Source organism: Oncorhynchus kisutch, linkage group LG15 (assembly GCF_002021735.2).
Source record: "Oncorhynchus kisutch isolate 150728-3 linkage group LG15, Okis_V2, whole genome shotgun sequence".
Taxonomy (NCBI): Eukaryota; Metazoa; Chordata; class Actinopteri; order Salmoniformes; family Salmonidae; genus Oncorhynchus; species Oncorhynchus kisutch.
Window position 1 is genome coordinate 37,209,622 of NC_034188.2, and position 15,505 is coordinate 37,225,126.

A 15,505-nucleotide genomic window follows, 5' to 3' on the forward strand; every position below is an offset into this window, starting at 1 on the left:
TAACCAGTTACAACTGAAGTATATGACTATCAATGAATTAGAGAAAAAGCCATTCTCTGTTTAACACAGCAGCCGCATATCATATGCAAAACATTTTGCATATGAAATAAGGCTGTAGCACAGCCTCTGGATGTCATAGAGACAAACCAAAGATATCCCATATGCATCGGATTCTTGTTTTGTTTTGTAGCATAAAGAATTGCAGACTAAAGATTTGTTATAGGTTGCTTTTTATAATCAGGTCCATAACAAAATAACATTGAATCTTAAACTAACAATGGGTAGGCCTATGCTTTCAACCATTTTCCTTAACAAAAGCCACAACACCCTCACATACGCCTTTTATTCAAACACCAAGCTCTTCACTGAAGAGGCCTTCTCATATTAGCCTACTTTCAGTGTCCATGTGCTGTCCAACTCCGTGGCTGCTGCTTCATAATAACGTAATTTATATAAATTTCTCAAATATAGCTTAATGTTAGGTCAATAACCATGATGAATATCTTCATTATGGGAAACCTCTTTCGTATCGTCCGAGATTGGAAAGCTGCCGCGGTCATCCCCCTCTTCAAAGGGGGTGACACTCTAGACCCAAACTGTTACAGACCTATATCCATCCTGCCCTGCCTTTCTAAAGTCTTCGAAAGCCAAGTAAAAAAAACAGATCACTGACCATTTTAAACCCCACCGTACCTTCTCGGTTGTGCAATCCGGTTTCCGAGCTGGTCACAGGTGCACCTCAGCCACGCTCCAGGTACTAAACGATATCATAACTGCCATCGATAAAAGACAGTACTGTGCAGCCGTCTTCATCGACCTGGCCAAGGCTTTTGACTCTGTCAATCACCGTATTCTTATCGGCAGACTCAACAGCCTTGGTTTCTGAAATGACTGCCTTGCCTGGTTCACAAAATACTTGTGGGTCAAATCGGAGGGCCTGTTTTCCGGACCTCTGGCAGTCTCTATGAGGGTACCACAGGGTTCAAGGCTCGGGCCGACTCTTTTCTCTGTATATATATCGGTGATGTCGCTCTTGTTGCGGGTGATTCCTTGATCCATCTCTACGCAGACGACATCATTCTGTATATATCTGGCCCTTCTTTGGACAAACCTCCAAATGAGCTTCAATGCCATGCACTCCTTCCGTGGCCTCCAATAGCTCTTAAAAGCTAGTAAAACTAAATGCATGCTCTTCAACCGATCTCTGCCCGCACCTGCCCGCCCAACAACTAGCATCACTACTCTGGACGGTTCTGACTTAGAATATGTGGACAACTATAAATACCTAGGTGTCTGGCTAGACTGTAAACTCTCCTTCCAGACTCACATTAACTTCTTGGATATAGGGGGCGCTCTTTTAATTTATGGATGAAAAATGTGCCCGTTTTAAGCGCAATATTTTGTCACGAAAAGATGCTCGACTATGCATATAATTCACAGCTTTGGAAAGAAAACACTCTATGGTTTCCAAAACTGCAAAGATATTATCTGTGAGTGCCACAGAACTCATGCTACAGGCGAAACCAAGATGAAACTTCAACCAGGAAATGGGCCGAATTTTTGAAGCTCTGTTTTCCATTGTCTCCTTATATGGCTGTGAATGCGCCGGGAATGAGCCTGCCCTTTCTATCGTTTCTCCAAGGTGTCTGCAGCATTGTGACGTATTTGTAGGCATATCATTGGAAGATTGGCCATAAGAGACTACATTTACCAGGGGTCCGCCCGGTGTCCTTTGTCTAAATTGGCGCGTAATCTACAAGCTGCACGCAGTCATCCAGTGTTTGAGAGGAGAGAGGAGGCTTTCAAAAAACGATATATCATGATGAGATATGTGAAAAACACCTTGAGGATTGATTCTAAACAACGTTTACCATGTTTCAGTCGATATTATGGAGTTAATTTGGAAAAAAGTTTGGCGTTTTGAAGACTGGATTTTGGTTTTTTTTTGGTAGCCAAACGTGACGCACCAAACGGAGCAATTTCTCCTAAACAAATCATCTTTCAGGAAAAACTGAGCATTTGCTATCTAACTGAGAGTCTCCTCATTGAAAACATCTGAAGTTCTTCAAAGGTAATGATTTTATTTGAATGATTTTCAGGTTTTTGTGAAAATGTTGCCTGCTAATGCTAACGCTAAATGCTATGCTAGCTGCGCTAGCTGTTACACAAATGCTTGTTTTGCTATGGTTGAGAAGCATATTTTGAAAATCTAAGATGACAGTGTTGTTAACAAAAGGCTAAGCTTGAGAGCTAGCATATTAATTTCATTTCATTTGCGATTTTCATGAATAGTTAACGTTGTGTTATGCTAATGAGCTGCGGGGATAATTACACTCCTGGATACAGGTTTTTTTCGTAGCTAAACGTGACGCACCAAACGGAGTGATTTCTCCTAAACAAATAATCTTTCAGGAAAAACTGAGCATTTGCTATCTAACTGAGAGTCTCCTCATTGAAAACATCTGAAGTTCTTCAAAGGTAATGATTTTATTTGAATGATTTTCTGGTTTTTGTGAAAATGTTGCCTGCTAATGCTAACGCTAAATGCTACGCTAGCTGGGCTAGCTGTTACACAAATGCTTGTTTTGCTATGGTTGAGAAGCATATTTTGAAAATCTGAGATGACAGTGTTGTTAACAAAAGGCTAAGCTTGAGAGCTAGCATATTAATTTCATTTAATTTGCGATTTTCATGAATAGTTAACGTTGCGTTATGGTAATGAGCTTGAGGCTGTATTCACGATCCCGGATCCGGGATGGCTCGACGCAAGAAGTTAAGCATCTCCAATCCAAAATTAAATCTAGAATCCTATTTCGCATCAAAGCATCCTTCACTCATGCAGCCAAACACATCCTCGTAAAACTGACTTTCCTGCCGATCCTCGACTTCGGCGATGTCATTTACAAAATAGCCTCCAACACTCTATTCAGCAAATTGGATGCAGTCTATCACAGTGCCATCCGTTTTGTCACCAAAGTCCCATATACCACCCACCACTGCGACCTGTTTGCTCTCGTTGGCTGGCCCTCGCTACATATTCGTCAAGTCTTTGCTAGGTAAAGCTCCGCCTTATCTCAGCTCACTGGTCACCATAACAACAACCACCCGTAGCACGCACTCCAGCAGGTATATCTCACTGGTCATCCCCTTTGGCCGCCTTTCCTTCCAGTTCTCTGCTGCCAATGTTTGTAATGAACTCCCTCACTGACTTTAAACATCAGCTATCTGAGCAGCTTACCGATCGCTGCAGCTGTACATAGCCCATCTGTAAATAGCCCATCCAACTACCCACCTCATCCCCATATTGTTTTTATTCACTCTTTTGCTCTTTTGCTCCTTTGCACACCAGTATTTCTACTTGCTCATCATCATCTGCACATCTATCACTCCAGTGTTAATTTGCTAAATTGTAATTCCGTCCCTATTATGGCCTATTTATTGCCTTAGCTCCTTACTCCATTTGCAAACACTGTATAGAGATTTTTTTTATTGTGTTATTGACTGTACTTTTGTTTATCCCATGTGTAACTCTGTGTTGTTTTTATGTTGCACTGCTTTGCTTTTTTTGGCCAGGTCACAATTGTAAATAAGAACTTGTTCTCAACTGGCCTACCTGGTTAACGATTACAACATACCCATAACGTTATACAGCCACCACTATGCTTGCAAATATGGAGAGTGGTACTCACTAATGCATCATCATGGATTTGCCACACTTTGTATTAAGGACAAAACGTTTATTTATTTGCCACATATTTTGCAATATTATATTAGTGTCTCGTTGCAAACAGAATACATGTTTTGGTAAGTTGCTAGCTAGTGTCATGTAACAAGAATATTTAGACCCGCGGTTGCCACCCGTTAGATAAAATACCGAACGGTTCCGTATTTCACTGAAATAATAAACGTTTTGTTATCAAAATGATAGTTTCCGTATTCGACTATATCAATGACCAAAGGCTTGTATTTCTGTGTGTTATTATGTTATAATTAAGTATGATTTGATAGAGCAGTCTTACTGAGCAGCAGCAGGCTCGTAATCATTCAAACAGCACTTTTGTGCGTTTTGCCAGCAGCTCTTCGCAAGCACAGCACTGTTTATGACTTCAAGCCTATCAGCCTAATGGCTGTTGTAATCGATGTGAATTGGCTAGCTAGTTAGCTGGGTGTGTGCTAGTAGCGTTTCAAATGTCACTCGCTCTGACACTTGAAGTAGTTATTCCCCTTGCGCTGCAAGGGCTGCAGGTTTTGTGGAGCTATGGGTAACGCTGCTTCGAGTGTGGCTGTTGTCGATGTGTTCCTGGTTTGAGCCCAGGTAGGGGCGAGGAGAGGGACGGAAGCTATACTGTTACACTGGCAATACTATAGTGCTTATGAGAACATCCAATAGTCAAAGGTTAATGAAATACTGCTAACCTAAGCATTACATGGGCTTGCTCCTACCTATCTTTCCGATTTGGTATAGAGAGAAATAGTCCTATAAATACTATATTAACTACAACCTAAAACCTCTTACCTTGGAAAATTGAAGTCTCGTGTTAAACGGAACCACCAACTTTCATATGTTCTCATGTTCTGAGCGAGGAACTTAAACGTTAGCTTTTTTACATGGCACATATTGCACTTTTACTTTTTTTCTCCAACACTTTGTTTTTGCATTATTTAAACCAAATTCAACATGTTTCATTATTTATTTGAGGCTAAATTGATCTTTGTGGTTGAATTTGCGTTCGAAATTCACTGATCGACTGAGGGATCTTATAGATAATTGTATATGTACGGTACAGAGACAAGGTGGTCGATCAAAAATCATATTAAACACTATTATTGCACACAGAGTGGTGTCTTGATAAGCACATCTTTAGTCCTGGACTTATTTAGGCTTGCCATAACAAAGGGGTTGAATAAAGGGGTTGAATACTCATGGACTAAATGTTATCGATTTTAAATTCAAGCTGTAACACAACAAGATATTGAAGAAGTCAAGGGGTGTGAATACTTTTTGAAGGCACTGTATAGGCTACTGTGCAAGCTTTGCTCAAGGAAATTACAAATACAGCAAGACGTGCTGATTTATTTAGAGATTCGTACTGTGAGTTCAGAAATATCTTAATCATGCTATAATGTAAACTAGCTCTCATATGTGAACATACAAGCAGTCATTCAACAACATTGCACCTTTTATCATGTCATCTGGATGATTAGACAATACGTACAATTCCAGGTCAGGGAGTTTGACCAATTTCACTTGATGACTTTAAAGTGGTGACATGTGAACCTCCATGGCTGCCTTGGGCTGTGGTCCCCTCTGATTCAAAGGGCTTTGTTAAATAAAACCCTCTGACTCTGCTCTAACCTTCACCTCTGAGCCCCAGCTAGATAAGGGAATTGCTCTCCCTCAGATCCCAGTCATCTAAATATAGTTGACATGTCAGAGGCGAGATGGTGTTTGCTCCTCGGCTGACGTTGCTGTTATCTATCATCATTGTCACGGGTATCTGTCGCTAGGATGATGCCGACTTGTTGTTGTCGACAAACATTTGTGATTTGCTACAAGTATGTCTTAAAATTCTTAATGATGATGCATCCCCTGGGCTGCTCCTATCGATTGAATTTAAATTTACAGTACAGTTACAACAGAAGCTATGTTTCTATGTGTACAAGTGAGAAAAGGATACTCACATAGTGATGATTGGAGATCATTGTATTGGAATGAGTATTACATCTAGGCGGTGGCAGCTTATGGACGTTATGGACATTAGTGCACTATCTAGGGAATAGGGTACCATTTTGGACGCAGATTTAAATGCACCGTCTCTTCCTCCAACTCTGCATTTAGCACCTAGATGTTGCAAGCCAGAGAGTTAGAATTGCTTAATTGCACTGGTTAGCATTAATAAATCATCTCATATGTAAAGCCCCCTGGTTAGGAGACCTGCATGGTTCTGGTACCGGTTCCGACCGACCAATTGATCGAAATGGCATGCATTGAGCAATAGCCCTGGTTCCCATGGGCACATAGCATATTCTGAGCCTGTGTGACATAGGAAATTATATCTTGAACCACGTGAAGCTGGGATGTCCCTCCTACCATGTCATTCACTCTTCTGACTGTCAATCAACTCCTGGCTGAACCCTATGTCACAGCCACTGACAAAGCACATGCCTGCAATCTTTACATCATAGCGCAAAGAGAGTGGTTTCATCATGGTAGCACATTCAGAGATGGATTTATAGCCATTCATCTAAAATAATGAATCTATTTTAAACAAAAAACACTTTCTGTTTGTCATAGATGGACAAGATTAATATGAGATGAAAGGCGGGTTTCTAACAAGTTCAGAAAGCCGTGTTAAAGATATGTGAGACGTTCCCAGCGATGAGGGCAGACATTTTGACCAAGAGAGACCTTAGAAAATATGCACATTTTCTCTAACACTAAACATACAAATATGTATTTTACAGTTATAAGGAAAGTAACATCGTATAGTTAGTCATTTTATAATTTGATTATACCATATTGAAAAAATAATATAAGTCATTTGAAGCCTTATACATACAGTTTTGTTGAATAGGAATCATGTTATCATATTTGCACTGTGTACTGTACTTGAGCTTGTGTCCTCAAAAGTAACTACACCTCAGCAATTTATAACTCTTTTTTATTTATTTTAACCTTTGAATATCCAGCATTACTAGTTATTGTTCACGGCACTCTCATGATAATTAATACATTTTGGGGATTACATAGATTACATTTGAAATTATATTTAGTTACATTTAACTGGTTTAATCTCCAGTCCAAGCAGGTTAAATACTGTATCCATGCTGCATGTATTATATTGACCTGATTGAGTCAGGAAAATGTTAATTTGCTGTGTCTGTGTGTGTGAGAATGAGTGAAAGAAAGACAGAGAGATTGTAAAAGTGCTGGGTATCATGTTTAGCAAAGTAATTGATGGTTTAAAAACATAAAGCAACCTCTAATACAATATTTTACAATGTAATGGAGAAACCTGTTACGAAATTATTCAGATTCATGAGACAATTTGAGACAATTTGTCAGCTTCATAATATAAATATCTCTGTTTTCAAATATTCAACCTGAATAATTTGGCATAATCATTAGCATCTGTCATTATCTACTCTGGATATTCACAACAATCGTAATTCATTTTAACAGAGAAAATATGAATATTCTACTGTACATCCCTGTTTCTCTTGTTCATGATTGTATGCTCAGTACGGTTGGCATCCATTTTGTCTAGGCATTGCACCATCTGTGGACTGAGCAATGACAGCCCTCTGAGACATTTCACCTCCAGCAGACTTCCCATAGGCCTCTGATTACACTGGCTGACTGGAACCCAGCAGGTGCCAGGGAGAAAATGATCCTGAGCCTTAGCAAGTGGACAGCCCATGCCAGATTCTGCAGCACCAGGATGAATACCTTAGCTTGTCTGTCTAGCAGCAGATTTAGCCATCTGAATGCCAGAGAGGCAATCACCCACACACTGGTCATTTGGATATGCTAGCGTGTATGGTGTCCATTTTAGGACATCCATTTAACGTTAGAGAACATAACTTCCTAAAGCTGTTAAAAACGGACAAAAATTGGGTACTTCGCCCCGCACCGGAGCCGCCCCCGATGGTAGATGCCCACCCGGACCCTCCCCTAATTGAGTCAGATTTTGCGGTCGGAGTTTATTTTCCACCATCATTTGCAAATAAATTCATTCAAAATCCTACAATGTGATTTTCTGGATTTTTTTCCCTCATTTTGTCTGTCACAGTTGAAGTGATGAAAATTACAGGCCTCTCTTATCTTTTTAAGTGGGAGAACTTGCACAATTGGTGGCTGACTAAATACTTTTTTGCCCCACTGTAAGTATACATCTAAAAAGGGCCTAAAAGGGCCACTTTCATCATGATAAGAAAAACAAGTGTTATAAATGTAGAAAGCATGTTAAACATCCTTGCTCACAATTATGTTTTCATGTGAGAACTTCCAGAACAATCTGAGATAGTAAAAATATTCTCAGGCCATCCTGGCATTCTACGGTGTCTTTCAGTCCCCACAATGTGGCTTTTAAAACCTCTTATACGCTAAGTCCCCTGTTTAGGGGACGTTCATCATAATGTACTTGTTTTCTCAAGATATACCAAGGTATCGCATATAAATTAGCCTCTGTTCTGGCTGACAGCCACGCTTCCCTGCTTCAATTAAATTGGCCTCGGATGACTCTGGAGCATCAGGTTACATATCCACAGCCATTGGAGGCTCAGGAGTCCTGCCTTGATGCTCATTTTCTAATCGGACTGTCCGTCATTTTGTGGCGGAACGATATATCACAGGCACACAAGCCGCATAGTGTTGCAAAGCTAAGTGTCTACTGCAGTTTTACAACACATCGATTTATATAGAATTTAATGGAAACATTTCAAACACAATTTGAAGATGTGAAAAAAAAATTGTGTTCACAGAGGGACAACCTTTATATTACATGCAAGCTGAGATTGTGAGGAATCCGTAGAGGCGCTAGCCAACTTTATGGTACGTTCAAAGGGGAAGAGAGACAATGAATTTGAGCAGTGCACCAGGAAATGAGTCAAATTTTCCCTAACCACTAGTTATATGAAAAAAGTATTACAGTAAGTCAACTGAAATCTTATACAGTTAATTGTGAGTATATGTAGATTATCAACCCCATGAATAGGTTGATATCTAGGATGTACTATATTTTTATACAATTTACTATAGCAGAGCATACTAGTTTAAAAAGTGCATACAAATCACTGATAAATAATGACTACCAAAACAAAGCAACCGTATGAGTGTTTTTAGACGATGAACAACTCTAGAGAAGCCTGTGAGACCATAGTGAGAATGTCACAAAACTCTCTGGCAGCTTTCTCACTATGGTCTGAATGTCACAAACACCCCTGGTAGCTTTCTCACTATGGTCTGAATGTCACAAAACCCCCCTGGCAGCTTTCTCACTATGGTCTGAATGTCACAAAAACCCCTGGCAGCTTTCTCACTATGGTCTGAATGTCACAAAAACCCCTCACAGCTTTCTCACTATGGTCTGAATGTCACAAAACCCCCTGGCATCTTTCTTGCTATGGTCTGAATGTCACAAAAACCCCAGGCAGCTTTCTCACTATGGTCTGAATGTCACAAAACCCCTTGGCAGCTTTCTCACTATGGTCTGAATGTCCCAAAAACCCTTGGCAGCTTTCTCACTATGGTCTGAATGTCACAAAACCCCCTGGCAGCTTTCTCACTATGGTCTCAGTGGCTCGTCTCGAGTTGGGACCATAGGGACTGGAAGTGAATGAGCCACCTCCTCCAAAAGTCTACCTCCTGGGGAAAACCTCAAAGGCCCAACACAGCTCCGGCATAGGCACAGAGGGTATCAGTAGGGACTGATACAGTAAGTTGAGAGTGGACGACTGCGCATCATATTCTGTGGGAGTACGAAGTGGATGAAATAAAGATAACCGGGGGAAGAAGTGACATACAAGAAGGTAAACAGTGGTAAGAAACAATTAACTCTGTATATTATATGGTGTCAATATTCCAACCAGTTTTTTGTCAACAAAGCAAAAGATGTTAACAACATGGAATAATAAATAGAGGGGGAGACAGGCGGTGTCAATTGCATGTTTCTTTGTCTAAACCGGCTTGTTGTACAGTGGTTGCCTCTTACCTACCACAAGACCGCTAGACAACATATAAGGAGATAATTGCAGAGCGAGGTGTTTGTCCCCCAACAAGTCCCTCCAAAGCATGGCATTTATGTCATTGAGATAATGAGACATGTCAAGAAATCCGCTGAAGTCCTCCAGTTTCCCTGCGCTGCATCATGAAACCGGCTGTCAGTATCTCAAATGTGACAGTCCCTCGGCATGCATACATGCATGAAGCTCACCCTCCATAGGTTTTTCGCATTGGGTTTGCTTGGCAACAACTGTCCAATCCCGTTGCTTTAAGATGTCTGTGTGGGGAAAACCACTTAAAATGAAGGGCTGGCCAGACAAAAAAGTTTCGGAACATGCTTTTGTTGCTGGAAGCAAGTCTCACACTAAGAATAAAATGCATCACATTTTCCAAGAGTGAATCACTTCAATCATATTGCATTGCCATCGTGTTCTTCATGGAGAAAAGGCATTGGCCTTTTTTGTGACATTCAGACCATAGTGAGAATTGGCATCAACTCGAACATGATAATGAATGCTTGTTTAACCGCAACAGCACATACAATTGAGTTGGATTACATGCAGAGCACTCCAATGTGTTCTGACCATAATTAACCACAGACTCAACACATTCCAATTCAAAATAATTCCCTTAAGGTGTGTGGCTAGAACGGGGCTATGCTAGGTTGCATGGATGGAGAAGACTTTTTAAAAGAGTGGCTGATGTGTTATTCGTGTTATAGTCTAAGGAAATGGACCCCTCCCCATTACTAGGAACACTACTTCCAAATCATCTTAATCGACATCTCCTCTGACAGGGTAGCTGACTTTGTCAGCTCTGGCACCATTTCTTTCTTACCAACATTAAATGGAAATTGAACTACTTTGAGAGCTTTATGACTTGACTGCTTATTCCAATCAATAGCTTATTTAGTACCTTATTACTTTTTTAGCAACAACAACGCATGCATAAACCATGCTATCTCAGAGGGAGTGCATGAATATATCTTGAGGCAAAATGTGAAAAACATCACTTTCCCTGAGTATATTTTGCCGGACTCGGCATGAAATATCCACAAAGCGTTGACTCAGCAGTAGACTAACACGTTGATGAATGAGCACATAAACATCCACCTGGATGTCCAAAAATGTAATTTATCAGGAGTGGGTAATTATTATGAACATCATATCATTCATCCAGAGTGTGGTGTTGTTTCTGTTGTTTCTGTTGGTGTTGTTTCTGTTGCTTAAACTTTTGTTTTTGTGCGGCATGACGCGTTTTCATGAAGACTCATAGGGTTGCATTGTTCTGGTTCATGTTCTGAAATGCATTATTCTCATGCACTGTTCGATGTTAATAGAAGACATCGAATAATTTTATATATTTTAAGATTTAGTGGAAATTTACCATTGGTAGTTGAGCAGTCATAGCAGCCTACTGTAGCTCAATCAAGCAACTGCTGTCTGAGAAAAGCTTTGATTGAATCAAAAATGAGAGGTCTTCAAAGAAAATGTTGTCTGAACATGTTAGGTTGACCATACAATAACGTTCAAAAGTTTGGGGTCACTTAGAAATGTCCTTGATTTTGAAAGAAAAGCTAATAGTTTGTCCATTAAAATAACATCAAATTGATCCGAAATACAGTGTAGACATTCTTAATGTTGCAAATGACTGTAGTAGCTGGAAATGGCAGATGTTTATGGAATATCTACATAAGCGTACAGAGGCCCATTATCAGCAACCATCACTCCTGTGTTCCAATATTTAATGAAGCTGCCAGTTGAAGACTTGTGAGGCATCTGTTTCTCAAACTAGACACTCTAATGTGCTTGTCTTCTTGCTCAGTTGTTCACCGGGGCCTCCCACTCCTCTTTCTATTCTGGTTAGAGCCAGTGTTTGCTGTTCTGTGAAGGGAGTAGTACATATCGTTGTACAAGACCTTCAGTTTCTTGGCAATTTCTCGCATGGAATAGCCTTCATTTCTCAGAACAAGAATAGACTGATCAGTTTCAGAAGAAAGAGCTTTGTTTCTGGCCATTTTGAGCCTGTAATCGTACCCACAAATGCTAATTCTCCAGATACTCAACTAGTCTAAAGAAGTCCAGTTTTATTGCTTTTTTAATCAGGACAGTTTTCAGCTGTGCTAATATAATTGCAAAGGGTTTTCTAATGGTCAATTAGCCTTTTAAAATTATAAACTTGAATTAGCTAACACAACGTACCATTGGAACACAGGAGTGATGGTTGCTGATAATGGGCCTCTGTACGCCTATGTAGATATTCCATAAAAAATCTGCCGTTTCCAGCTACAATAATCATTTCCAACATTAACAATGTCTACACTGTATTTCTGATCAATTTGATGTTATTTTAATGGACTAGAAATGTGCTTTTCTTTCAAAGACAAGGACCTTTTTAAGTGACCCCTAACTTTTGAACGGTAGTGTATGTTCAGCCTAATATATTCAGCCTAAATTAGAATTGTACCAATAACAGACAACACTGTTGTGCTCTGGAGTATGGCATTTTGAATACAATGTTTTGCAAAAATTAGGACTATCTCATGACTTTGTAAAACTGAACATATATTTGAGCAAACTAATGCTATTGCCACGTCCTGACCTTAGTTCCTTTTTTAGGTCTCTCTTTTAGTTTGGACAGGGTGTGAGTTGTGGTGGGCATTCTATGTTTTGTGTTCTATGTTTACTATTTCTATGTGTTTGACCTGGTATGGTTCCCAATCAAAGCCAGCTGGCAATCGTTGTCTCTGATTGAGAACCATACTTAGGCAGCCTGTTCTCACACTATGGGTTGTGGGTAGTTGTTTTCAAATCAAATCAAATTTTATTTGTCACATACACATGGTTAGCAGATGTTAATGCGAGTGTAGCGAAATGCTTGTGCTTCTAGTTCCGACAATAACCAACAAGTAATCTAGCTAACAATTCCAAAACTAGTACCTTATAGACACAAGTGTAAGGGGATAAAGAATATGTACATAAAGATATATGAGTGAGTGATGGTACAGAGCGGCATAGGCAAGATACAGTAGATGGTATTGAGTGCAGTATATACATATGAGATGAGTATGTAAACAAAGTGGCATAGTTAAAGTGGCTAGTGATACATGTATTACATAAAGATGCAGTAGATGAGATAGAGTACAGTATATACATATACATATGAGATTAATAATGTAGGGTATGTAAACATTATATTAGGTAGCATTGTTTAAAGTGGCTAGTGATATATTTTACATCATTAAAGTGGCTGGAGTTGAGTCAGTGTGTTGGCAGCAGCCACTCAATGTTAGTGGTGGCTGTTTAACAGTCTGATGGCCTTGAGATAGAAGCTGTTTTTCTGTCTCTCGGTCCCAGCTTTGATGCACCTGTACTGACCTCGCCTTCTGGATGATAGCGGGGTGAACAGGCAGTGGCTCGGGTGGTTGTTGTCCTTGATGATCTTTATGGCCTTCCTGTGACATCGGGTGGTGTAGGTGTCCTGGAGGGCAGGTAGATTGCCCCCGGTGATGCGTTGTGCAGACCTCACTACCCTCTGGAGAGCCTTACGGTTGTGGGTGGAGCAGTTGCCGTACCAGGCGGTGATACAGCCCGACAGGATGCTCTCGATTGTGCATCTGTAGAAGTTTGTGAGTGCTTTTGGTGACAAGCCGAATTTCTTCAGCCTCCTGAGGTTGAAGAGGCGCTGCTGCGCCTTCTTCACGATGCTGTCTGTGTGGGTGGACCAATTCAGTTTGTCTGTGATGTGTATGCCGAGGAACTTAAAACTTACTACCCTGTCCACTACTGTTCCATCAATGTGGATAGGGGGGTGTTCCCTCTGCTGTTTCCTGAAGTCCACAATCATCTCCTTAGTTTTGTTGACGTTGAGTGTGAGGTTATTTTCCTGACACCACACTCCGAGGGCCCTCACCTCCTCCCTGTAGGCCGTCTCGTCGTTGTTGGTAATCAAGCCTACCACTGTTGTTTCGTCCGCAAACTTGATGATTGAGTTGGAGGCGTGCGTGGCCACGCAGTCGTGGGTGAACAGGGAGTACAGGAGAGGGCTCAGATCGCACCCTTGTGGGACCCCAGTGTTGAGGATCAGCGGGGTGGAAATGTCGTTGCCTACCCTCACCACCTTGGGGCGCCCCGTCAGGATGTCCAGTACCCAGTTGCACAGGGTGGGGTCGAGACCCAGGGTCTCGAGCTTGATGACGAGCTTGGAGGGCACTATGGTGTTAAATGCCGAGCTGTAGTCGATGAACAGCATTCTCACATAGGTATTGCTCTTGTCCAGATGGGTTAGGGCAGTGTGCAGTGTGGTGCAGTGTGGTTGAGATTGCATCGTCTGTGGACCTATTTGGGCGGTAAGCAAATTGGAGTGGGTCTAGGGTGTCAGGTAGGGTGGAGGTGATATGGTCCTTGACTAGTCTCTCAAAGCACTTCATGATGACGGAAGTGAGTGCTACGGGGCGGTAGCCGTTTAGCTCAGTTACCTTAGCTTTCTTGGGAACAGGAACTGCTTTCTTATTAGTTACCAGAAGGAACTGTTTTGGTTGTTCTTTTTGTTTACTTTGTATTTTAGTGTTCAGTGCTATTGAAATAAATGACGAACACTTACCACGCTGCATATTGGTCCGATCCTTCCTACTCCTCCTCAGAAGAGAAGGAAAACCATTACAGAACTACACACCACCAAAAAAGGACTAAACAGCGTGGTAACCAGGAGCAGAGGGTTCTGGACTCCTGGACGTGGGAGGAGATACTGGAAGGCAAGGGACCCTGGGCACAGGCTGGGGAATATCGCCGCCATGTTATGCGGTCAAGCGCACGGTGTCGCCAGTACGCGCTCATAGCCTGGTGCGCTATAGACCAGCCCCCCGCAAGTGCCATGCGAGAGTGGGCATCCAGCTAGGGCGTATTGTGCCCGGCTCAGCGTGTTTGGTCTCCGGTACGCCGTTTTGGCCCAGGGTATCCTGCGCCGGCTCTGCGTGCTGTGTCCCCGGGGCACTGGGAGGGTGCAGTGTGCCCTATGCCTGCTCTCCCCCCGTGCCGGGCGAATGTGGGTATTGAGCCTAAGGGAGAGGTGCGAGTCGTATGCACCAGATCTCCCGTGCTCACCCACAGCCCGGTTCAACATGTGCCTGCACTCTGGAGGGTCCGGGCTAAAGTGGTCATCCAGCCTGGAGGAGTGGTGCCAAGGCTGCACACCAGAGGTCCAGTGCTCCCCCACAGCCCGGTTTATCCGGTGCCTCCTCCACGCACCAGGCCTCCTGTAGGTCTCCCCAGCCTGGTGGGTCCTGTGGCAGCCCCACGCACCAGGCTGTCTCTCCGTCTCCTCCCTCCAGGTTCTCCCGCCTGTCCGGCGCTTCCAGAGTCTCCCTCCTGTCCGGATCTGCCAGTGCCACCCTCCTGTCCGGAGCTGCCAGAGCCCCCCTCCTGTCCGGAGCTGCCGGAGCCACCCGTCAGTCAGGAGCTTCCGGAGCCGCCCGTCAGTCAGGATCTGCCGGAGCCGCCCGTCAGTCAGGCGCTGCCGGAGTCTCCCGTCTATTCGGGGCCCGCTGCAAGGGTCCCCAGTCCGAGGTCGGCAGCGAGGGGGGGTACTGTCACGTCCTGACCTTAGTTCATTTTTTATGTCTCTATTTTAGTTTGGTCAGGGCGTGAGTTGGGGTGGGCATTCTATGTTTTGTGTTCTATGTTTTCTATTTCTATGTGTCTGGTATGGTTCCCAATCAGAGGCAGATGGCAATCGTTGTCTCTGATTGAGAAACATACTTAGGCAGCCTGTTCTCCCACTATG

The 15,505-nt window shown here is 42.4% G+C and overlaps 1 protein-coding gene across 1 annotated transcript in view; it reads right to left on the reverse strand.

Moving 5' to 3' along the window:
• The window catches only part of LOC109905272 (leucine-rich repeat and immunoglobulin-like domain-containing nogo receptor-interacting protein 2), a 381,644-nt gene that overhangs the window by 220,042 nt on the left and 146,097 nt on the right, over window positions 1-15,505 (reverse strand). The gene's annotated exons all lie outside the window — the stretch shown is intronic.